Source organism: Diabrotica virgifera, chromosome 1, assembly GCF_917563875.1.
Source record: "Diabrotica virgifera virgifera chromosome 1, PGI_DIABVI_V3a".
Lineage (NCBI taxonomy): Eukaryota > Metazoa > Arthropoda > Insecta > Coleoptera > Chrysomelidae > Diabrotica > Diabrotica virgifera.
In genome coordinates this window covers 167,489,315-167,513,904 of record NC_065443.1, presented here as the reverse complement: position 1 = coordinate 167,513,904, position 24,590 = coordinate 167,489,315, and the positions used below count along the sequence as shown (strand labels likewise).

At 34.5% G+C, this 24,590-nt stretch overlaps 1 protein-coding gene and 1 long non-coding RNA gene across 6 annotated transcripts in view; one reads left to right on the top strand and one right to left on the bottom strand.

Moving 5' to 3' along the window:
• The window catches only part of LOC114338775 (centrosomin), a 652,106-nt gene that overhangs the window by 13,848 nt on the left and 613,668 nt on the right, over positions 1-24,590 (bottom strand). The window lies entirely within an intron of this gene.
• Positions 16,087-24,144, top strand: LOC126878823 (uncharacterized). Its single transcript, XR_007695816.1, has 2 exons — positions 16,087-22,695; positions 23,214-24,144. It is a non-coding gene; the product is annotated as an uncharacterized LOC126878823 (long non-coding RNA).

The following is a 24,590-nucleotide window of genomic DNA, read 5'->3' as shown; positions in this document are numbered from 1 at the left end:
TGGTACCATTCGAAGGATTTTTTAAAAATATTGAATACGTGTATTTTGCAGTTTTTCGATCTGATGTTCATTTCGCGAAATATCGCAGGGTTCGTATTTAAAATTTTTAATTGCTCAGCGTTTGACGTTAAAACCTCTGTCGAAGCTAGTTCAGCTGAAATCCACGTGAGGTCGTCATTGTGACATCGCTTAGTAATGTATTTAGTAGTAGAATCCAAGCGGGTATTTTTGCAGTTATTCGAGCGCGTCAGATTATCACATGGGGCATGGGGAGAAACCTTGTACCCTGTAAATGTACCTATAAAACATCAACTGTAAATAAGTTGGAGGCCTTTGAAATGTGGATCTACCGGAGAATCCTTAAAATTTCATGGACATCGCATACCTCAAACGAAGAAGTGCTGCATAGAATAGGCAAGGTAAGAGAACTTTTCAACACAGTGATAGTTAGAAAAACATCATACCTATGCCACATACTGAGAAATAATAAGTACCAATATGCTCAACTTATAGTGAAAGGAAAGATCGAGGAAAGGAGAGAACTATAAAGAAAAAGACTATCGTGGCTCAGAAACATCCGACAATGGACAGGGCTAAATTTTGGGCAGCTAATAAGAACAGCTGAAGATAGAGAAGAGTTTGCAATTGTAGTAGCCAACCTTCATTGAGGTTGGATTCAATAACACCCGTGGACAAAGATCTATGATAGATTATGTTGTAACCAACAGAGATATACATCCATCAAAAATAATCGACGTAAGATGCCTCAACTCAGCAGATTTAGGTAGCGACCATAGCCTAGTATTATGTAAAATAGGAATCATTATGAAATATTTCACACCTAAGAGGGCAGCACCAACACAAACAAAAATTAAAGTCGAAGGACTACATACGGAATCCACAGAATACTTATACAGGAAAAGAATATCAGAGAAGATTGCTGAGAATGGAATATTAGAAAACGATAACATCGATGAAAGCTGGCAAAAACTCAAAAATAACATAATCGACGCTGCAACAGAATCACTTGGAGAAAAAAAGTAACGAATACTCACATATTAAAGAAGAAAACCCCGTGGTCTAGAGAGGAAGTTAAGATAAAATGCGAAGAAAAGAAGAAAGCCTTTTTAGAATACAGAACAAAACAAACACAACAGGCATACAACCACTACAAACGAATCAGAAACGAAACGAATACTTTAGAGTGAGACAAATAAAAAGGAGCACTGGCAGAGTTTCTCAAAACAGATGGAACACGACTTCTACGGAACACAAAAAGAAGTATGGAGAATGATCAGAGGGCAAAGAAAGGAGATGAACGAATTAATAAAAGCGAAACACATTCAGAAGGAAACATGGGCAGACTACTTCCGATCTCTATTTGCTAAAGGCGACGATAATGAACCACCAACACCTGAAGTTACGACAAACGAAGAAATAAACATCGAGGAGGGAGAGGTAAAGGAAGCATTAAGAAAATTAAAAAATAGAAAATCTCCAGGAGAGGACAGAATATCGAACGAACTCCTACAGTACGGAGGACAAGATCTAACTAAACAACTATTAAAACTAATACAAAAAATAATAGAACAAAACAGAATACCACAAGAATGGAGATCCAGCATCCTAATACCTCTCTTCAAAAAAGGAGACAAATCAAACCCGGAGAACTACAGAGGGATTAACTTATTAAACACAACAATAAAATTAACAACAAAAGTTATACATAATAAACACATTGAATGAAATTATAACATTAGCAGAAGAACAACAAGGTTTTAGGTCGGGAAGGTCATGCACTGACGCTATATTTATAATGAGGCAAGTTAAAGAGAAATCGTTGGAATACAACAAACCGGCATATTTATGTTTCGTGGACCTTAAGAAAGCATTTGACAGGGTCACATTAAAGGACGTCATCCACTTGTTATACTCGAGAGAGGTACCTCTGGGAATAATTAAAACGATAGAAAACATCTACCAGAACAACACAATAAAAGTAAAAGTGGAAGATGAACTAACTGACCCAATTGAAGCCGGCGATGGGATAAGACAGGGGGATTCCTTGAGTACTTTATTGTTCAACCTGATCATGGACGAAATAATAAAAAAAGTAAGAACTAAAAAAGGATACCAAATGGGAGAAAAACAACTTAAAATAATCTGCTATGCGGACGATGCAATACTAATCTCTCAAAGTGAGAGATTACATGATAGTACAACGTATGCTGCACCAATTCAACATAATCGCCAGAAAATTTAACATGTTAATTTCTTCAAAAAAGACAAAATGCATGGTTATAACAGCAGATCCAATAAGATGTAAATTGGAGCTGGAAGGTCAGATAATAGAACAAGTGATGGAGTTTAAAAGTCTAGGCATCACACTATCTAGCTACGGAAGGCTCGAAACATAAGTGGAAGATCAAGTGAATAGAGCAAACAGAGCCGCAGGTTGCCTGAATGACACAATATGGAGAAATAAAAATATCGGAAAAGAAATGAAAGGCAGAATTTACAAAACAGTCATCAGACCAATAATGGCATACGCGGCAGAAACACGACCCGACACAGAGAGGACAAAATGATTGCTCGAAACAGCGGAGATGAAAACCCTTCGAAAAATCGATGGTAAGACTCTATGGGACAGAGCTAGAAGTACAGATATACGATGGAGATGCAAGGTGGATAACATTAATAATTGGGTAAGAAATAGAAGAATAGAATGGAATGACCACATAAGCCGAATGACAACAAATAGGGTAGTCAGGACAGCGAGAGACGGTTCCCCAATAGGAAGACGATCAGTGGAAAGACCACAAAAACGATGGAACGACAACTTACTAGAGGCACATTAAAAAAACAGACAGAGTCATGTCTATACAAAAAGAAGAAGAAGAAGAAGAAGAACCTTCATTGAGGAGACGGCAGTTTAACAAGAGGAAGGTTCTTAACACCGGGGAATTCATTAAGGAGGGACCGAAAAAAAAATCTGTTCTTAGAAAAACTTGAAATCGTCAGCTTAAAATAAGGTAAGTTAAGTACATGCAAAATAGTGTAAATTTCAAAAATCTGACGATTTGAGAATGGGCGAGTCGCAAAGTTTCACAAAAAAAGCGAATATTTCGCGAAATAAACGTCAGATCGAAAAACTAAAAAATACGTGTTCAATATTTTTCAAAAGTCTATCGAATAATACTAAACACGACAACACACGGAGAGGGGTGGGGGTAAATTAAAAATTTTAAATACGAACCCTGCGATATTTCGCGAAATGAACATCAGATCGTAAAACTGCAAAATACACGTATTCAATATTTTTCAAAAATCTATCGAATGTCACCAAACACTACCCCCACGGAGGTGGGATGGGGGTTACTTTAAAACCTTAAATAGGAGCTCCCAATTTTTATTACAGATTGGGATTCTTGACGTAAAAATAAGCAACTTTTATTTGCAACATTTTTCCAATTATGGATAGATGGCGCTACAATCGGAAAAACGATTGGTGGAAATGGAAAATTAAATTAAAAAATGGAGAGTCCCACACTTTATGGAAAACTTAACTTAACTTTTTTTGGTTTTAGCATCCACTCTTCACAATCCAATAGGTCCCCATAACGCTTGAGTAACTGCAAACTCAGCATACTTTCCTCCCCTACTATGAGGATTTACTGATGAAAAACATGGCTAGTTGTTAAAGCACATAACTCTTTTATTTGTCAACATAAGCAAATGAGTCAAAAAAGAAAATGTTAAGAAAGCCTGACTATAATTGAGTTTTAATTTCAATATTTTATATATGCTAGAATATTCCATAGGGTGTTCCGAACTTTAAGAAAAAAGAGTTTAGTTCGAACCTTCGATGTGTAAACATCGCTCCGCATTGTTGAAGTAAATGTTAATCAATAAGTAATAATACTAATTACATAGTTAGTGAAATAAAGTGAATCAGCATTCTTATCAATTTAAACATTTCAAGTAAGTGACTAGAATTAATTAGCAAAATATAAAAAGTAACAAAAAGAAGAAAACAAAAAGTCATCTTGAATCATTCTGAATTTCTAATATTAATTATGCCTACTACAAATAAGTGCCATGCGTGTCAAAAATTAATACCACCGAAGGAAGCAAACGACTCCAGTGTCCAGTACCGTAAATTGTTCAGTATGTCTAGCGCATTGGCACGGTATCTGTGCTCGTCCCCAACCTACGGATCTCGAACCAAATACGCTACGAGCTTGGATATGTGAAAATTGTCTTAACACAAAATTGACAAGCGCACATGAAGATGTTGAATCCATTAGATTTAACGCTATTATGGCTCAGCTTAACACAATGCAAGCTACCTTTACAACAAAAATTAAAGAATTATCTGCGCTGGTCACAGCCCAAAATGCAGAAATTATTGCCTGCAACAAAAATATAACTGTACTACAATCAGAAAACCAACAACTTAATAGACGAGTTGAAGTCTTAGAAAAAAAGTTTCTGGACCATGAAGAAATGCACATAGAGGTAATGGAAAGGATTAAACGACAACAGAATGTCATCGTTATGGGACTCTCTGAAACGCCTAATGATTTTGAAGAAGCCAAGAACCTAATTAATCATATATTACCCTCTAAAAATGTTCCCATTGCTTCAACCTCTCGATTAGGAAAAATCAGAACAGATGGAAAACCTCGACCTCTTAAAATTGTTGTCGATTCTCGTGAAACTACAATCGATATCATGAAACGGAAAACAAATATTTCAAAAACTGTCTATCCCACCGTATACTTAAAATCAGATTTGACTCCAAATCAATCTAAACACTTGACAGAGCTAAGACAACAACTTCAGCAACGTAGCAATGACGGCGAAAAAAACTTAACAATAAAATACGTCAAAAACATACCCAAGATTGTTGAGTTGCCCACTTCAAAAAGATATCGGGAAGAAGAGGGTTCACCACGCTCTTCATCTGAAATAAAAATCTCCAAAGCAGACACCAGAAATAATATATAGCAACCATTAATTTTGTTGTTTTGGAACTGTCAAGGGTTCACTAATCTAAAAGACTTTGTCGAAGAAAATAAAGATTTTTCTATTTTATGTGTATGTGAAGCGTGGTTATCAGATAAAATTCAAATTACTCCTGCTTTTTTAAAAAATTATAATATTCTAAGCTCACCTGCTGTAAAGGAAAAGTCGACCGGCAGAGCCAGTGGCGGTATCTGTATACTCTATAAAAATTCATTTAAACTAAAGCTATTAGATGCTTCCCCTTGGTGGATAATCTGCGAGTTGATTCTTTCTCTCCATGAAAAAATCATACTATGCTCAATGTATTTTAAACCCTCATTAGATCTTTCACACGTGTTGGATATTTTTCAAACATGTTTATTAGATATTATAGATAATCTTCAAAACACGCCTGTAGTTATAGGGGGCGACTTTAACTGTAGAGTAGCTGAACTTAATTTAGTACCACCTGAGATTTTAGAGGATACAAATGTCTTTGACCAGAGAACATCTAATGATAAAGCACTTAACACCAGAGGGCGTAATATTATCGATGTTATGTCAGAAAACTCTTTTTGTTTATTAAACGGTCGTACAATTTCAGACTCACCGGCTCAGTTTACGTATGTTAGTTCTATAGGTAAAAGTGTAATTGACTTTGCTTGGATATCCAACTCATCGCTATCACTTGTTCAGGACTTTTATGTTTTAAATGAATATAGCTCATCTGATCACTTTGCCATAGCTCTCTCTCTTTAAACTTAAATATATTTGACGGAAATAACTGTACTAATGGTTCCTCCAGTAATACTTCACACACTATATATAAATGGAATGAAGAACTAACATTAACCTACAATATATTAATGGCAAACTCTCCCCGAATTCAATATAATTCTCAGTTGCACAATTCATACAATAATCTATATACTGCAATAACAGAAACAGCCACAAAGTTAAATATGATCAAAAAAACAGGATCATTTCATACCAAAATATTCTCATCCCCTTGGTTCGATTATGAATGTCTTTGTTTAAAAAAGCAGGTTAAACATGAATTAAAAATATGTAAAGTAAATAATTTCTCAGAAAGCACCAAACTAAAATATGTACAGATAAAAAAAGAATACAAGACAACACTAAAATTCAAAAAACAAATCTATTTTAATAACATAACTGATTTAAGTAACAGCCGAAACCCTAAAACTTTTTGGTCAACCTTAAAAAAATTTCATAGTTATTCGCCTTCATCAAATTTACCCATGAATGTATGGCAAACTTTTTACAGAGATATATACCCTCCTAAAATAATTTCGTTTATTACATATTACGATGTTAGACATCAATTTCTGGACAAATCTATAACACCTGATGAGATTTATTTAGTTTTAAACAAAAGCAAAAACAACAAAAGTCCAGGAAATGATAAAATATCCTATGAGTTTTATAAATATCTACCAAATAATTGGATATTGTACATGACTTGTTTGTTCAATAACATATTTAATACAGCTACAATACCTAGAACTTGGACTGAAGTAATATTAAAAATGATACACAAAAAGGGGCCTATCGACAATCCTTCTAACTACAGAGGAATTGCTCTAATGTCTTGCTTAGAAAAAATATTCACACAAGTATTACTCAACAGACTTAATGAGTGGACAGATAATAACAACATTATTCCTGAAATTCAATCTGGATTTCGAAAACATCGAAGCTGCATTGACAATGTATTTGTTCTTAACTCGATCATACAGTCACGATTAAGGTTAAAAAAACGCAAAGTATTCGTTGCATTTGTGGACTACAAGAGGGCTTTCGATTCTGTTAGGCATAACTTGTTATGGCAAAAACTGTACAATATAGGGGTTAGTGGTCGCATAATTTTACTTTTAAGAAATATATACAATGAAGCATCAATGCAAGTAGCTGCCTCAGATGGATTCACCTCTCAACTTGATATAAGTGCCGGAGTTCTACAGGGTGAATCATTAAGCCCGATTCTATTCTCATTATTTCTCGCAGACATAGAAACATTTTTTCTCGATAGCGGGGTTACTGGCATAAACATCGTAAATAAACGAGACATCGTATTATTACTTTATGCTGACGATTTATTCATCGTAGCAGAGTCTGAAGTGGAATTAGGTAAGAGTCTAAGAGCATTGGAAAGATATAGTGACCAAAATTATCTTGAAGTTAACACTAGCAAAACCAAAATAGTTGTTTTTTCTAGAGGAGGCGGTATCCCAAAAGCCTGTACTTTCAGTTATAAGAACAAACCTATCGATATTGTCTCTAAATTTACATATTTGGGCATTACTTTTTCGTCTTCTTCGCTTTTTAGAGAAATGGCATATGATACCGTTCAAAAGGCCAAACATGCCATCGAAGCAACAATACCGCTCATGACAAAAACCAAGATGGATAGTTGGACATCCCGAATACATCTGCTAAATTCCTCAACTCTTAGCATAGTAACTAACTGCATTGCCATTTGAGGGTTACGATACGCCGACATACTAGAACGGGTGCAATTAACATTTTTAAAACGTATCCTTTTGGTTCCTATCAATACGCCAGATTTTGCTGTTTGACTTGAAACAAGTACAGCTAAATTTTCACTTGTGATATTTAAACACATGCTAAACTGGCTCATTAAACTTTATGAGATGGAAGAAAATCGACTACCTAAAATGTGCTTTCTACGTCAACTGGAAATCACAAGGATAGAGAATAAATATAATTGGGCATCGCAAGTTAAAAATCTGTTAGAATTTGCAAACTGTCAAAGATCATGGAGAGATATCAATATAGCGTTCCTAAAAGCAAATAAAAATGACTTAATAGACACATTTAAACAAAAGGTAAACCAAAATGATTTGCGACAACTGAATGACTCATCATTTCTCACTTTTTATAGGGCTTAGACCTGAGCGATCAACCACAACAGTATCTTCATATTCGAATGCCTCTATTCACCAGAACAATAGCACAACTTAGACTGTCGAACGAGTTTTGTATTCGGTTCACTTTTCAAGGACTAACATATAAGATTGATCCAAAACAGTTATGTACAATATGCAACAAACGTGAGTTGGAAACTCTGCGTCACCTTCTGTTCGAATGTCCTATTTACACAGCAATGAGACCACAGAATATTACCAATCTGTTAAATCCAGAACATTTAGCAAACACCCTGAATAATATTACACCCTCTACCGCGAAAACAATTTCAAATCATATATGGAATATTCTGAAGCTACGAGCTTTCGTAATTAAGGAATAAAAAAAAATTAATAACGCAAGCTCTAATTTCTCAATGTATTATTAGCGTACCTTAAAAGATTATTAGTAGCACTTACAAAAAAAGTCTCCGAATAACTCACAAGTTTGTTTCTTTTTTATTTATTTATTTATTTTAAAATTTATAATGTAAGTAATATTGCAGTTACGTGTTCCCTTAATCTCATTATATATTTATCTTGTTCTTCCTAGGTATGTAATTATGTATATGTATGTGTATGCGGGTAGGTGGGTATAGGTGTGTATGTTTATATAATATGTAATATAGGTATGTCTATATAATATGTAGAAGTTTGTATTCTAGAACTTACTTGCATTTTTATACTTTTTTAATGCTATTTATATCTAAGTTATTTATGTACATGTAGCGAACTAAATTTCTTGTTATGAAACTGTAAAGTTTTTATAAACAATAAAATTCTATCTATCTATCTATCTATCTAACTTTAAGAAAAAAACACAGTATGATTGTTACACCCAGTATAAAATGACATTTATCTGTCTAGCAACAATATTATTACACCGATATTCTTAAATAATAAGGCTATAACATACTAAAAGGATCACTCAAATCGAACAACAGGTTTAGGAAATTTGAAACATCAAACATGTCCCATTTTTAAGGTGTTAGGCTAATTTTGCCGATGTGTGTATTGATGTCGTTTGTCATTATTTCGGTAACAAAGAATTTTTGCTTAGATGGCATTATACGGGGGTGAATGGAAGCGTTGTATTTTCTCCTAACTTTAAAAAATTCTGTGGAAAAATTAGACGGCTGATTTTGTTACTCCTTTTGTATTATCCTGGAGGTATCACTAAGGTTTTTCTTTTTGAATTATTCGAATATCTCTTTTCTTTTAACAGCCGTAAATACAAACACTGCTTTGAAGGTTTATTTAATTAAAAATATCAAACGCACTAAAATTAACAAAACAAAACAAAATTAACAACAAAACAAAACAATTCAATAGCGGGTGTGTCCACCTCTTGCAGCAACGACTGCTCGCAATCTGTTTGGCATCTTTGTTATCTTTGCCTGGGGAATAGCCCGATATTCCCCTAACAGGGTCATAACTGTACCAAATTTTCTGGAGGCCTAGGACGACGGCAAATAGCTTTTACTTCATCCCATAAATGCTCAATAGGATTGAAATCTGGGCTGCATGCGGACATTCTAATCTTATCAATCTAACCTTTATTTTATGATTCAGTGTTTTTATTTACAAAAAATGGTGCAGCGCTTACAAGAAAAGAGGTATTCAAATAATTCAAAAAACAAAAAATTTTAGTAATGCCTCCGGGATAATATGACAGGACTATGAAACAAAATCAGCTCTTCCATTTTTCCACAGAATTTTTTAAAGTTAGGAGAAAATACAACGCTTCCATTCACCCCTGTATAATGCCGTGCAAGCAAATTTTTTATTACTAGAATAATATGAAACGATATCAATACATATACCTACAAACTGGTGCAAGAATCTTGAAAATGGGAGCACAAATAATAAAGTTATAAATTGTCAAACTTATCAAAAATTTTGGTTGGCGGAATTTTGCGCCGGTGACTGCACATAATATTAATATATTTTCTATATTACTAGTTGAAATAACATAATTTTAATACACAGAGAATAGCTTTTTTAAATTATTTTTCATATTTTGCATACCTAAGTAGCTCTTTTAAGAGCTGAAAAATCTGATATTGTATCTATCATATAATAACCTTGGAGAAAAGGCAGGCGGCTTGAGAGTGAAGTGTTTAGTGCTTTCTGGAGAATATTCAACCGCCTTGTCTTCTCTGGGTTTGTTAAATGGACTGTATTATTGGGAGTTTCTTTTAGTACGTAAAGATAAGAGTAACACAATATAAACTTTTATTTCTTTACGCACTATGGGTAACAGGAACAGGTATGGGTGACAATATCGAATATGTTGATACACTAATTTTGAATTATTTTCGCAATCGCTGTGACAAATTTTGGTTTTTCTAAGTATTATTTGAGATTCGTAGGGAGAGGAGATTTTTCAGTGACTTTTCTAATGACAGACGTTTTTCTTATCTTTTCTTTTTTTTTTTAATAAATAAACTCATTAGCAACGCAGAACTCGATCTTTTACGTTAATAAATTCACGTCACACAATAAAATATATAAAACGTGAAGAAAGTTTTTATTGGACGAACACTTTGAAATTTACAGGGTTGAAAACAAATCAGTTTTCAACCATACTGCCCCCGAGAGAAATGTCTAGTATCTTGTAGTTTTAATTTTACTACAATGAGGAAGAAGGGTCAAGAACATGTGTTGTTGGCGGGAAGTTTCACCTAGCGGTAAGGGGATAAGTTTAGTTATAGGGCGAATGAATTTTCCACTTTTCGTGCGAACTTGGACTGCTCGGACGTTGTGGTCTTTTCCTTCATATACTTCGGTCACCCTAGCAAGTGGCCAGTATAAAGGAGAGTCAAGGTTTTTGACCAATACTAAATCGCCTACTTTAATATTAGGAGATGAAAGGGTCCATTTGGGTCGGTTTTGGAGCCGATTTAGGTAATCCGAGGTCCAGCGCTTCCAAAAGAGTTGCTGAACTCGAGTGCACTGCTGCCAGCGCTTTAGCCGATTATCCGGAGTGCAAGAAATATCGACTTCTGGATAAGATAACAAAGGGGCACCTATTAAGAAGTGTCCTGGAGTAAGAGGCTGTAGGTCTAATGGGTCAGTAGACAATGGGAATAGAGGGCGAGAGTTAAGAACGGCCTCCACTTGAGTAAGAATAGTGCAGAATTGTTCAAAAGTATATACCGAGTTGCCGGTGATTTTAGTCAAAAGTGACTTAGCACTTTTAATTGAGGTTTCCCACAATCCACCCCAGTGTGGGGATCTGGGAGGAATAAATTTCCAAGTTATGTTTTGGGAAGAAAAGAACTCGTGAAACACATGAATGTTTTGGGAAGAAAAGAACTCGTGAAACACATGATGCTGTGTTGAAAAATGCTTTCTAAGAAGAGTGAGATGATTATTAGCACCCACAAAATTAGTTCCATTGTCACTGTAGATAATGGATGGGATACCACGTCTAGCTATGAATCTTTTAAGACAAGCCAGGAAGGCGTCTGTTGTGAGGTCAGACACTGCTTCTAAATGGACTGCTTTGGTAGTTAAGCATACAAACAATGCTATGTAACATTTTGATATAGGGGCTCTTCTCAATGAGGATGACTTTACGCAAAAAGGACCTCCGAAATCTATTTCAGTATTTTCGAAAGGTCTTTTTGGTGTGACTCGTTCACGAGGGAGATCTGCCATGATTTGGTTTGAGGCGATGGCATTAAACCTAAAGCAAGTATTGCATGAATGTATTATGCGTTTTATACACCTAAGTCCGTCAAGAGGCCAATATCTTAAGCGGACATTATTCAAGGTGGTTTGAGATCCTGCATGTCCCAGACGCTGGTGCTCTGAGGTGAGCAACAGTGTGGTGAAGTGATTACGTGCAGGGAGCAATAAGGGGTGCCTTTGATCAAAGGGTACATCCGAATACTTGCGTCGACCACCTACTCTAAGTAATTTGGACCTGTCAATGAAGGGATTTAGTGAAGCAATTTGCTTGTTGAATAACAATCGACCTTGCGTTAGAGATACTATTTCAGATTTAAAGAAAACGGCCTGAACTTGACCTATTAGGAATAGTCTGGAGTCTTGCAATTCCTTAGGAGACAGATGACCAGACAAGCGGTCTTTATGTCGAGTATTGTACACAAATCGATGTATGTACGCCATGGATTTTATAAGTTTAGTGAATGATGAGAACCGGTTTATAAATTCGATCCAACAATTTTTCTGAGTTTTGGTACATACATTACCTATTTTCTTTTCTTCAGGCAAATTGACAATAGGCTCAAATGAGCTATGTTTAGACCAATCGCTGGATCGATCTAATAGAAATAACGGTCCAGATGCCCAGAAGGATCTGGCTTGATCTGAAAGCTTGCCCCGAGATAAGAGGTCTGCGGGGTTGAGATCAGACTTTATATACTTCCACTTTGGGCGAGGACTAGCGTTTTGGATTATTTCCACCCTGTTTGCCACAAAGGTGGCCCATTTTTTGGGAGGTGAGTGGGCCCAAGAGAGAGCTACCATAAAATCTGACCACAAGATACTATCAGAAATGGTGAGAGAACGCGACAGTATCGCATAGAGCCTTGTGTAGAGACTGGTTAAGAGAACCATTGCACATAATTCTAGTTTCGGTATAGTGAGAGGTTTTTTCGATGGAGCTACACGCGATTTAGCAGCAATAAGTGTAGATGACACCGATAAATCAGAGTATTCTGCCCTTAAATATATGCAACAGCCATATGCCTGAGTACTGGCATCACAAAACCCATGTAGTTCGACTTGAACTACATCTTTTCCGCCGATTATGCACCGAGGAACCGAAAAAGAGGACAGGTTGGTTAAATTTGACAAGAACTTAAGCCAATTATCTAGAAGCTTGGGATCGGTTATAATGTGGTCCCAAGAGAAATTTTTGGCCCATATTTGTTGCATCAGAATTTTTCCGTGAACAATTTACAGGATTGACAAATCCTAGAGGATCATAGCACTGCGCTATGACAGAGAGAATCTTAAGTTTGGTAGGTGAGCTAACAATAAGTGATACTGGAATGTCAACTTGGAATAAATCAGTTGTGGGATCCCACTTAATGCCTAGCACTTTACATGGCCCTTCTTCAGGAAGAATTTTCTTCGAAGAGCTGCTAAACTCTGCAGAAGACGAAGCAAGAAAAGAATTGGATCTTATTTTGTGTACGCTGAAGCCAGCGGAAGAAAGAGTAGAGCTTAACAAACGATGCAGTGAAATGATTTCTTCTTCAGTACTACAGCCTGGTAAGATGTCGTCCACGTAAGTCTGATACAATAGGGTATCTTGTACTGCCTTTGAACAAGAGGGATTTTGAGCAATGTCCTTTAGAACTCGACAGGCTAGATATGGAGCACTTTTTTGACCAAATGAAACTGTAGTTAGTTCAATGCAAGAAAATTGACCTTGGGAGTTTCTCTCCACAGAATGTTCTGGAGAAAGTGAAAGGATTCATTTTCACCTGCCGGTACATTTTCGTTATGTCTGCAGTAAATGCATATTTATGAGTGCGGAATCTGGTAAGAATTTCGAACAGTTCGGGCTGAACTTTGGGACCACAGAAAGTGATATCGTTTAGCGAGAGAGCTGAAGTGGTCTTAGCTGAAAAGTCAAACACGATTCTCATTTTTGTAGTAGAGCTTTGATCTCTTACAACTCCTAAATGTGGAACAAAATATTTATTTTCAAATTTTGAGTTACAAAGTGTCAGAGGGACTTCCCTTCCGTGTCCTAGCTCAATATACTCCATCAGAACCTTTCTATATTTATCTTTTAAGGAAGGATCTTTGACAAATTTCCTCTCAAGGGAAAGGAATCTATTTTTAGCACACATAAATGAATCGCCCAATTTTTTGTGAGCTTAAGGATGAATGAGAGGGAGGTCGACCTGGTAGAGGCCGTCCTCCAGAATTTTAGTTGTTGAAATAAAGATTCGCTCGGCAAGCTCGTCCTCTTCAGAACTTTTGGAAACATCACAAGATCTTGTTCTTGTTGAAAGAAACGATCTAGTGTTTCATTAAGTGATTCATCGGTCTCTTGAAAACCGAGGGTCGAGTGAAATGTGTACGATTTTGGGTGAGGTTCAAAGTGAGGTTTAAGATAGCTGAGTGGTACAGAGCCCGACACAACCCATCCTAACTGTGTCTGTATAAGAGAGGGCAATCCTTTTCCCAACTTTTCAAGTCCTGGTAGCAATAGCTCATAGTAGGCATCAGCTCCTATGAGCAAATCAATTGCAGCCGGTTGACCGAAATCTTCGTCGGCCAACTTATTTAATATATAAGAGGGAATTTTTAACTTTCTTATGTCAATGGCTATCTGAGGCAAACAATTTGTAATAGAAGGTACTACTGCACAAGAAAGTGTAAACTGCGTAGCAGAAGAATAGTGAGGAAATATATCTATTTTAACTCTTTCCTTAATGACATTACTATTATTAAGGATTCCAGAGATATGCAGACTGGAAGGATACCGTTTGCATCCTATTGATGTAGCTAGTGACTCAGTGATAAATGAACTTTGACTTTCAGAATCCAGAATGGCTCTGGCCAGAATAGGCCGCCCATTTACTGGACAAATGTGAATTTTAGCTGTGGCCAACAAGACGTGAGTGTCATGTGGTGTGGTGATCGATAGTACAGTTGAGCGTAAAGTGAGGTCATTTTGATGTACGGCGCTGGGCTGGTCAATTTCTGGCTGAGTTGTCAGAAGAGTATGAGAAGTAGGACGAGTAGAAGACTCTCCGTGGTTCAGTGAGTGATTAGAGGGCTCAATTGCAGCATGAGTGTTAACTGTAGAGTGGTGAGTGTTGTGTAAAAGAGAATGGTGCTTAGAGTGGCATAGGGAACAGGTAGATTTTGACTCACAATTTTGTAAAAAGTGCTTACTACCTAAACAGTTAAAACAGAGCTTATTGGCTTTTGAATATTCAATTCTATCTGATACAGGCAATGCACAAAACTTGGTACATGAGTAGATGCGATGATTTTGTTGAAAGCAGTAGCTACATACCTTGGGCTGTAAGGTATATGGCTTTGATTTAGAATCCCTTTGACTAGAGGGGTTTGATTGCGAGTGAAAAGCTACCTTGAAATTACTCGGGTGAGAATTGTCATTACTTTGGAATCTAGCTGCTTTAGACGTGGATTTTTGATCCGCAATGAAATTCTCAGAGTTGATATTTTCCAGAACAACAATCGCTTACTCAAAAAATCGAAAAACTCATCAATAGTTGGAAGTTGATTCACAGAAATTTGCTCTTCAAATGAGCGACGAGTGTTATAATCAAGTTTTTGTTCCAATAAATGAACAAGCAAGGATTCAAATAATTCTGCTTTACTTAACTTTACCGTGTCTAAGGCATCGAGAATTGCCTTAGAATTTGCAACGAATTGTCTCAGCGACTGCGAATTACATTTTTGCAATGTAGGAGTGGCTAGTAACTGCTGATAATATGAGCGGATTATCTGCCGTTGGTTACTATACCGGTTGTGTAATAAATCTAAAGCTATGACAAAATTATCATCAGTTACTGGCAACTTATCAATTAGCTTTAACGCTTCTCCTTTGAGATATGATTTTAAATAAAAGAATTTCTCAGCATTTGATGATAATTGTGAGTTATTGATCATTAGGGCTCTAAATAAGTTTATACATGAAGGATATTCGATGCAATTTCCACTAAAAGTGTTTAAGTGAATATTTGGTAGCTTAATATTTATATGAGAGCGGCTATTATGAGAGGAATGACCAGGATCTGGTGGAGAAGACACTTGACTTAAGGCTTCGACTCGAGCTTGTAGGGTGCATTGTAGATCCAGACATTTATTTTCATATTCCTCTCTGTCCTCTGAGTCACTGGCTGAATCCAGTAACTCAATTTCATTTTGAATGGAGTCGTAATTAACTAAGTTTTCCTTGAGAATGTCTATACGAGACATCAGCTGATGTTTATCATCACAAGAGATATTAGCGTTGTACCACTTTTCTATGCGGGTGAACTGAGCCTTATAAGTGCTACGCTTTTTCTTGAGAGTGTCCATGTTTTACTTACAACAACAAGTTGGCTGGGAGTTGAATAGAAACTACTTACACTAAGAGCAAGCGAAGAAGTATTTTATACTGAAATATCCCTTCAAGTGCAGAGAGCTGTCCTTTTTTATACACTTCGAGTGGAGAACAAGTATGCAAAAATTGAACAAGAGAGAATGCAAGAGATAACTAAATAGTTTTTTGCTAAATAATACTTCGAGTGAAATACAAAAGGACAAAAGTGAACAAGAGAAAAAACGAGAAAATAAGAGAAGTATTCTTGCTAAATCCAAATGAACACAATTTATACAAATAAATTAAATTCTATTTAAAAAATAAATGTTACTGTGTAACAGTTGTAACGGTCACGTTACAAAATTAGCTCTTTAATTATTATTATAATTATTTTCCCTCGGTCTCCATTTAAATTCTCTAATTTCTCGTATAGGACTACTGGGGTGACGTCATACCTCGGTGATGGAACGTACTCCACCTGTCGAGAATGATTTCGTTTTCTGAGAGAGTTTGACGTTTACCTTGGCGGAGAAGCGCCTCTCGTTCTTTACTTGACTGTTGGCTGTGGTGTCGAATAGATATACCATATAGAATGGCGGATGATTTCCTCCAACTTATTTTATCACATAAGAAATTTAACGTAAAGTAAAAAGTTACCACCAGGGATTGTCTGGAGTGAGGAGACATGTGGGTGACAACTCCTGTTGGAGTATAAATAGGAATCATTCGGTGAGATCTACTTTTTCATAGTAATTTTTTATGTATAGCCTTGGGTTTTGTAATGGAACCTTTGAGATATTAGGTTCATTGTTAAATTTCTTAGTCAACTCATTATTTGGATTTTATGTAGATTATTTCGATTATTGAATATTCATTCAAGGAAAATTATATATTAATATATTTTTTGGTTAGACATAACCAAACATATGCAATTCTCAATTAATATTAGAAATAATTATCATTTCTCTGTAGGTTTTAAATTTATTGAACCTCCAATATTTTTATAAATTCTATATATATTTTTACAGATATTCCCTCAGATAAATCATATTCAAATTTCACATTTATCATTATTTGTTCATGTGTTCACACTCAAAATAGTTCAAGGTTACCTGAGATTAGTTTTTGTTCCATCTTAATGATCGGTTTTTCTATGTTAATGCTTCTAAAAAGTTCCTCAATTATTTCTTCTTCCCTTTACTTTTTGCTCATGTTTAAAATGAGAAATAAAACTGGGAATGTTTTTTAGCCATTTGGGAGAAACCCTACCATGAAGTCATAGACCTTATTTGACCACCTAGAGAAACCACTACAGCCACAGTCAAGTCATCATGGGAGTATGTCTAAATGGGAGCAAGCTATGGGAGCGTTCCAGCTCAGTTTTCTTCTTGGCACCTGGACCTACAGGAGTCATGGGGTCGCACCATCCTGGTGCATCATTTTCTAGGATGCAACCGCAACCTCGTTTGGGAACATTTAGTGAGGTGTTGTAGTAACTATTGGTTTTTTTTATATTTCAGACTATCTGTTAAATACACTGTTTTTTTTTTCAGATTTAGGTTACCTCTGGTTTTTTTTGACATATTTGTATATTAGATTATTTGGTTCCCAAACTTTGTATCTACGGTAACTTCTTGTGCACAGGAATAAGCCTAGAGAAAATTAGGTTTTTAATGCTTTATTATTGCTTTGATATTGGTTTATGTAATTCGGGTAAATTTATTTTTTAATATTACTAGCTTGTTTCCCAAATATTTTACTGTTATTCGCTTTATTCCATTTGTTCGGTTAATTTAGGTCATCGTCGGTATTTATCTCAACTTCATTTCTACTTTAGTCAATTGTATATTTAACTTTATTTATTCATTATTGTATTTTCCCTTAGTGAGGCTTGGGCCTATTTATTTGTATTATTTTCATCTTTGTCGGTTTCAATTCAGTTGTACGTAGCAGGCGTACTATAACCATTTGGTAGAAGACTTATGTAATTTTGTACCCTATATGTAAGTAAGAGGTACTAATACCTGTAATTTTGTAACAGATAACATTATTGTTGTTATCTTAGAGATGACTTTTTGTATAACTTATGTCATTTTAGAGTCACATGATATACACTTTGTGTAACTCAGAGATTGTCAAAAATCTAGTAGTTATTTTTAATAAATATGTATTTATTTTGTATATCAATTATTTTATTATTCCTTTATGTTCATTATTACAGGTTTAATATATTTAATATTGGAAAGCAGTGTAAGATACCTGGGAAAATGATCGAAGATCATTTTCATGGCGCCCATGATTAGTTAGTTTTATTTATTTTGTTCGGTTTTAGTCATTATTCATCTCCATTCATTTTCAGTACATTATTCTTATTTTATTATTTCATCTTCTAGTCATCATTACTATCTATATAGAGCTACTGTTCTTCGACAGGCATGCAAACGAGCCGTATCCATCCTCGAGTGTCAAGTTGCTCTCTTGCATCTATAGCTAGCCAACTCTATTCAGTTTGCCTCTGTCTCTTCCCACTTTACTTCTATCCCTTCTAATCCCCCTTTCTTCAGTACTACTGCACTTTAGTAGTATTTTTTATTTTTTCCTATTGCGGCTTCTCAACGTAGAAGCCACTTCACCCTATTCTTTACACACCCCACATTCTCTTCATTTTTATTCCTATAGTTTATTATTTTTTCCTTACTTCTGTTGGAGTATATCTTTCTTTTTACTGTCACTCCAACAGAAGTTTTCTTATTTTTGTTACACTGGCTGCCCAATGCGTGGTGCCAACCGTTTTATGGTTCTAAGACAGTAGTTCTTTTAGTTCACTTTCCTCTTATTGTAATTTTCTGTATTATTACCTTCTTGATATCTTTGTATACATGTTATTTCTGATTTATTTTTGGTCTTTTTATTTTTATTAATACTAAACAGGTAGACTTATACTGCTTTCGGTTTTGATTAGTTTATTTTTGATACCTCATTTTTAGTTTTAGTGGTACAGCTCATATTTTAGTTTGAATTTTGTATTTTTATTGGAAACTTATTTGTGTATCTAGAATGAGTATACATGACTGACATTATGTTCTATTAGTATAAATTTTTATTCCTTCTACCAATGGTAGTATGTTTGCACGTACAATTAATTATTGACTATATGCATGTATTTTTTTTTCTAGTGTGGTTATATTTTACACTTAACTAGAAATTATTTTCAGTATTTAGGTATTTTATTTACTTTATTGATTTGATTATTTATATATTTTGCTGGCATTTTTGATTTGTTGGTGTGTCGCTAATATTTTCTCCATATGTATATTTGTCTTACAAACTTTAGATTATATTTTATATTTGTTATTTTTGATACTTGGGTTGTTTGGTAAGACAGGCACACACCACAAAGCAATATCAGTCCAGAACATTAGCTTCTATACATGATACGTTGAATTCGCATGGTTCGGATGATTACAGATGGTCATCCAAACTATTTTTCTTTAATTGGTAGTGTTAAACATAACAATTATAATTATTGTATAGTAAAGTAGTTCCATTATCCATCTCAGTTTCTAGTTTTATTATTGTTGATAATAATATTATATCAATGTGGGTACCATAATATAATGCTCATAGAAATCAGATACTTTAGGTTGAGATTTAAACATAAATCTTTTATTAGTTAGAAACATTGGTACTTTTTCTATTAAGTTTAGAACAATCCTCAGAAGAAGATTAACTTAACAGTGTTGTTCAAGCTAATCTCTTCTTCTGTTTGTCTTTAGCTTAGCTCAATCTTTAGTATGGTTAGAAATTTTAGTCTAATTTTTTTTCCATCTGATAATGCAGGTACCTACGTACATTGCTTGATTTCATCTTTGGCTTAGTTTTGATGACTTTTATTTATTACTTATTAATTTAATTATTATGTAGTACTTTATGTATGAGTTTATTTTTTTTTTTTGGTATTAGGTATGGTGCATTTTAATTATTATTATGAGTCAATATTATTAATTGCTAATCCTGTCAGTAGGATTATCCAATTAATAAAAACTTCACTTGTATTTTTGTCTAGTTTTTGCACACCTAACCCCTAAGTTAGAAGGGTTGTTGAGTATTATAGATTTATATATTTGGATAGGTGAACTCATACAAGTACCTACTCTTGGTTAATATGGATATTATTATGGAACTATATGTTATGCACTACATATGTCAGATTACCTATGTGTTATATATTTTTGAATATTTGATTACCTACTATTTTTTTTATATTATTTTTATATCTAGTTATGAATTTGCCATATTGGAAAGATGTGGTTTTTAATTTGTTATTGGGTTACTCTATTAACATTTGTCTTCAATATCTTAAACACTTTATAATAATTTATATCCTTCTATCCTACACACTATGATTCTGGAATTAGATGTGAGTATGTATGGTTTCTTAAGTCTTTTATTGATTTCTTCTTGTGGACTAGCCTGTCCTTACTCTGTTAATGCTAGTGAGTGAGTACGTGGGTTCGAAATTCAGCAATTGGCCATTGCTATCCGGTTTCGTAATCTATGTCCTCATGGCAGAGTATGCAGATGTCTATTCATCATCAGTTCCTAACCATTCTCCTGTAATTAGTCCACTTATTCCAGTTTTTGTTACAAATTGATAGGGAGGTTTATTTAATTTGTATTATGTCTCATACTTCATAGTATGTATGTGGAACTTTGACTGATGAGGGATAAATATCCTAGTGTGCACGTATTCATCGATCAAAGCTTTGACTATACCTATACATAGTAGGTTCATTAATTCAGTATTTGGAGTGTTTAGACAAATGAGTTGTTCATTTGAGTATATTCCCACTTCTTTCCTTAGGCATTAGTTTTGTTATTTAGATTTTGGAACATTTCCTGAATAATTCCACGTATGTGAGAGCGCATGAATCTGCAGTTTTAATTAAAATTGGTTGCCCGTTCTCGTCAATTTTTTTTCCTATCACTTATCACATATTTTTTTTCCTATCACTTATCATAGTGTCATAAAACTTATGAGTTCATCATTTATTCTTTTTCTTTCTTACTTATTCTTACATTATTGGTACTTTATCTGAGTCTGGTTATTCTCATACATCTGTTGTAGCAACATGCTATAGTTCGCGAATACCAGCACGAATTAGTTTATGTAGTTTCTATAATATTTTAGTCAATACACATTAGGTATTTATCTTACTTTTGATTTAGTTAGGTTACATCTCTGTTACTTAGTCTGTTAGCAATATTTATTCTGACTTATTTTGATTACTTAGTTTGGACAGGTTCATATTACCGGATGAGGGTGTATGTAGACCTAATTTATTTATTTTGTGCAGTATTAGTTACCATTGGATCCAATAATTTAGTTTATTTAGTATTAGTAAGAATTGGTCCATAAATTTGCCTGATCGTTCTTCTTTGGATATACTCCTATATAAATCTGGTGTCCATTGATAGTCCGATTCTGGATAAGTGTCCGATTCTTCATTTATTTTGTGTATTTGGTTGGATAGGTTCGTATTACCGGATGTGGGTGTACGTAGACCTGATCTGTTTATGTGGATTAGTATTGGTGTGAATTGGTCCATAAATTTGCCTGGTCGTTCTTCTTTGGATATGCCTTTTATGAATCTGGTGTCCACTGATAGTCCGACTTTGGATTAAGTGTCCGATTCCACATTTATTTTGGTTATTGAGTTTTGGATTCCTTTGGTATGTTCAGCATTGGTATTATTTGGCATTAGTGAGAGTTGATCCATAAATCTTCCTGATTGTTCTTCTCTGGATATACTATTATGAATCTGGTGTCCATTGTTAGTTCAATTTTGGATTAAGTGTTCAATTCTTTACTTATTTTAGTTACTGATTTTTTTTACTCACTTTGGTATATTTACTTGTGATATGGTCCGAATTGGCTCACACCTTTTCCTGGTTGTTCCGTCCTTGGATATACCCTTTATAAATCTGACGTCCATGGATAGTTCAATTTTGGTTTTAGTGCCCAATTCGACACTTAGTATTATTACGAACTTTAGTACAATATTTAGTTTTGTTTTGATTTTTAAGCAATATTATGTTAATATTTGGTAGCAGAGAGTAACATAGTAACCTTCTAATATGAATTTGAGTAATTTATTTATTTTTCCTGATCATTAGTTTATGCTTAGTGGTAATCTTGCGAATCAACGTGGATTGTTAGACTATTGTAAATTTAGTTGTTAATATTTTGAAGTTTAGAAAAAAAAATTTTATGGATAAAATTTTTTTTCCCGAGTAGAAGGGGATTGTAACGGTCACGTTACAAAATTAGCTCTTTAATTATTATTATAATTATTTTCCCTCGGTCTCCATTTAAATTCTCTAATTTCTCGTATAGGACTACTGGGGTGACGTCATACCTCGGTGATGAAACGTACTCCACCTGTCGAGAATGATTTCGTTTTCTGAGAGAGTTTGACGTTTACCTTGGCGGAGAAGCGCCTCTCGTTCTTTACTTGACTGTTGGCTGTGGTGTCGAATAGATATACCATATAGAATGGCGGATGATTTCCTCCAACTTATTTTATCACATAAGAAATTTAACGTAAAGTAAAAAGTTACCACCAGGGATTGTCTGGAGTGAGGAGACATGTGGGTGACAACTCCTGTTGGAGTATAAATAGGAATCATTCGGTGAGATCTACTTTTTCATAGTAATTTTTTATGTATAGCCTTGGGTTTTGTGATGGAACCTTTGAGATATTAGGTTCATTGTTAAATTTCTTAGTCAACTCATTATTTGGATTTTATGTAGATTATTTCGATTATTGAATATTCATTCAAGGAAAATTATATATTAATATATTTTTTGGTTAGACATAACCAAACATATGCAATTCTCAATTAATATTAGAAATAATTATCATTTCTCTGTAGGTTTTAAATTTATTGAACCTCCAATATTTTTATAAATTCTATATATTTTTACAGATATTCCCTCAGATAAATCATATTCAAATTTCACATTTATCATTATTTGTTCATGTGTTCACACTCAAAATAGTTCAAGGTTACCTGAGATTAGTTTTTGTTCCATCTTAATGATCGGTTTTTCTATGTTAATGCTTCTAAAAAGTTCCTCAATTATTTCTTCTTCCCTTTACTTTTTGCTCATGTTTAAAATGAGAAATAAAACTGGGAATGTTTTTTAGCCATTTGGGAGAAACCCTACCATGAAGTCATAGACCTTATTTGACCACCTAGAGAAACCACTACAGCCACAGTCAAGTCATCATGGGAGTATGTCTAATTGGGAGCAAGCTATGGGAGCGTTCCAGCTCAGTTTTCTTCTTGGCACCTGGACCTACAGGAGTCATGGGGTCGCACCATCCTGGTGCATCATTTTCTAGGATGCAACCGCAACCTCGTTTGGGAACATTTAGTGAGGTGTTGTAGTAACTATTGGTTTTTTTTATATTTCAGACTATCTGTTAAATACACTGTTTTTTTTTCAGATTTAGGTTACCTCTGGTTTTTTTTGACATATTTGTATATTAGATTATTTGGTTCCCAAACTTTGTATCTACGGTAACTTCTTGTGCACAGGAATAAGCCTAGAGAAAATTAGGTTTTTAATGCTTTATTATTGCTTTGATATTGGTTTATGTAATTCGGGTAAATTTATTTTTTAATATTACTAGCTTGTTTCCCAAATATTTTACTGTTATTCGCTTTATTCCATTTGTTCGGTTAATTTAGGTCATCGTCGGTATTTATCTCAACTTCATTTCTACTTTAGTCAATTGTATATTTAACTTTATTTATTCATTATTGTATTTTCCCTTAGTGAGGCTTGGGCCTATTTATTTGTATTATTTTCATCTTTGTCGGTTTCAATTCAGTTGTACGTAGCAGGCGTACTATAACCATTTGGTAGAAGACTTATGTAATTTTGTACCCTATATGTAAGTAAGAGGTACTAATACCTGTAATTTTGTAACAGATAACATTATTGTTGTTATCTTAGAGATGACTTTTTGTATAACTTATGTCATTTTAGAGTCACATGATATACACTTTGTGTAACTCAGAGATTGTCAAAAATCTAGTAGTTATTTTTAATAAATATGTATTTATTTTGTATATCAATTATTTTATTATTCCTTTATGTTCATTATTACAGGTTTAATATATTTAATATTGGAAAGCAGTGTAAGATACCTGGGAAAATGATCGAAGATCATTTTCATGGCGCCCATGATTAGTTAGTTTTATTTATTTTGTTCGGTTTTAGTCATTATTCATCTCCATTCATTTTCAGTACATTATTCTTATTTTATTATTTCATCTTCTAGTCATCATTACTATCTATATAGAGCTACTGTTCTTCGACAGGCATGCAAACGAGCCGTATCCATCCTCGAGTGTCAAGTTGCTCTCTTGCATCTATAGCTAGCCAACTCTATTCAGTTTGCCTCTGTCTCTTCCCACTTTACTTCTATCCCTTCTAATCCCCCTTTCTTCAGTACTACTGCACTTTAGTAGTATTTTTTATTTTTTCCTATTGCGGCTTCTCAACGTAGAAGCCA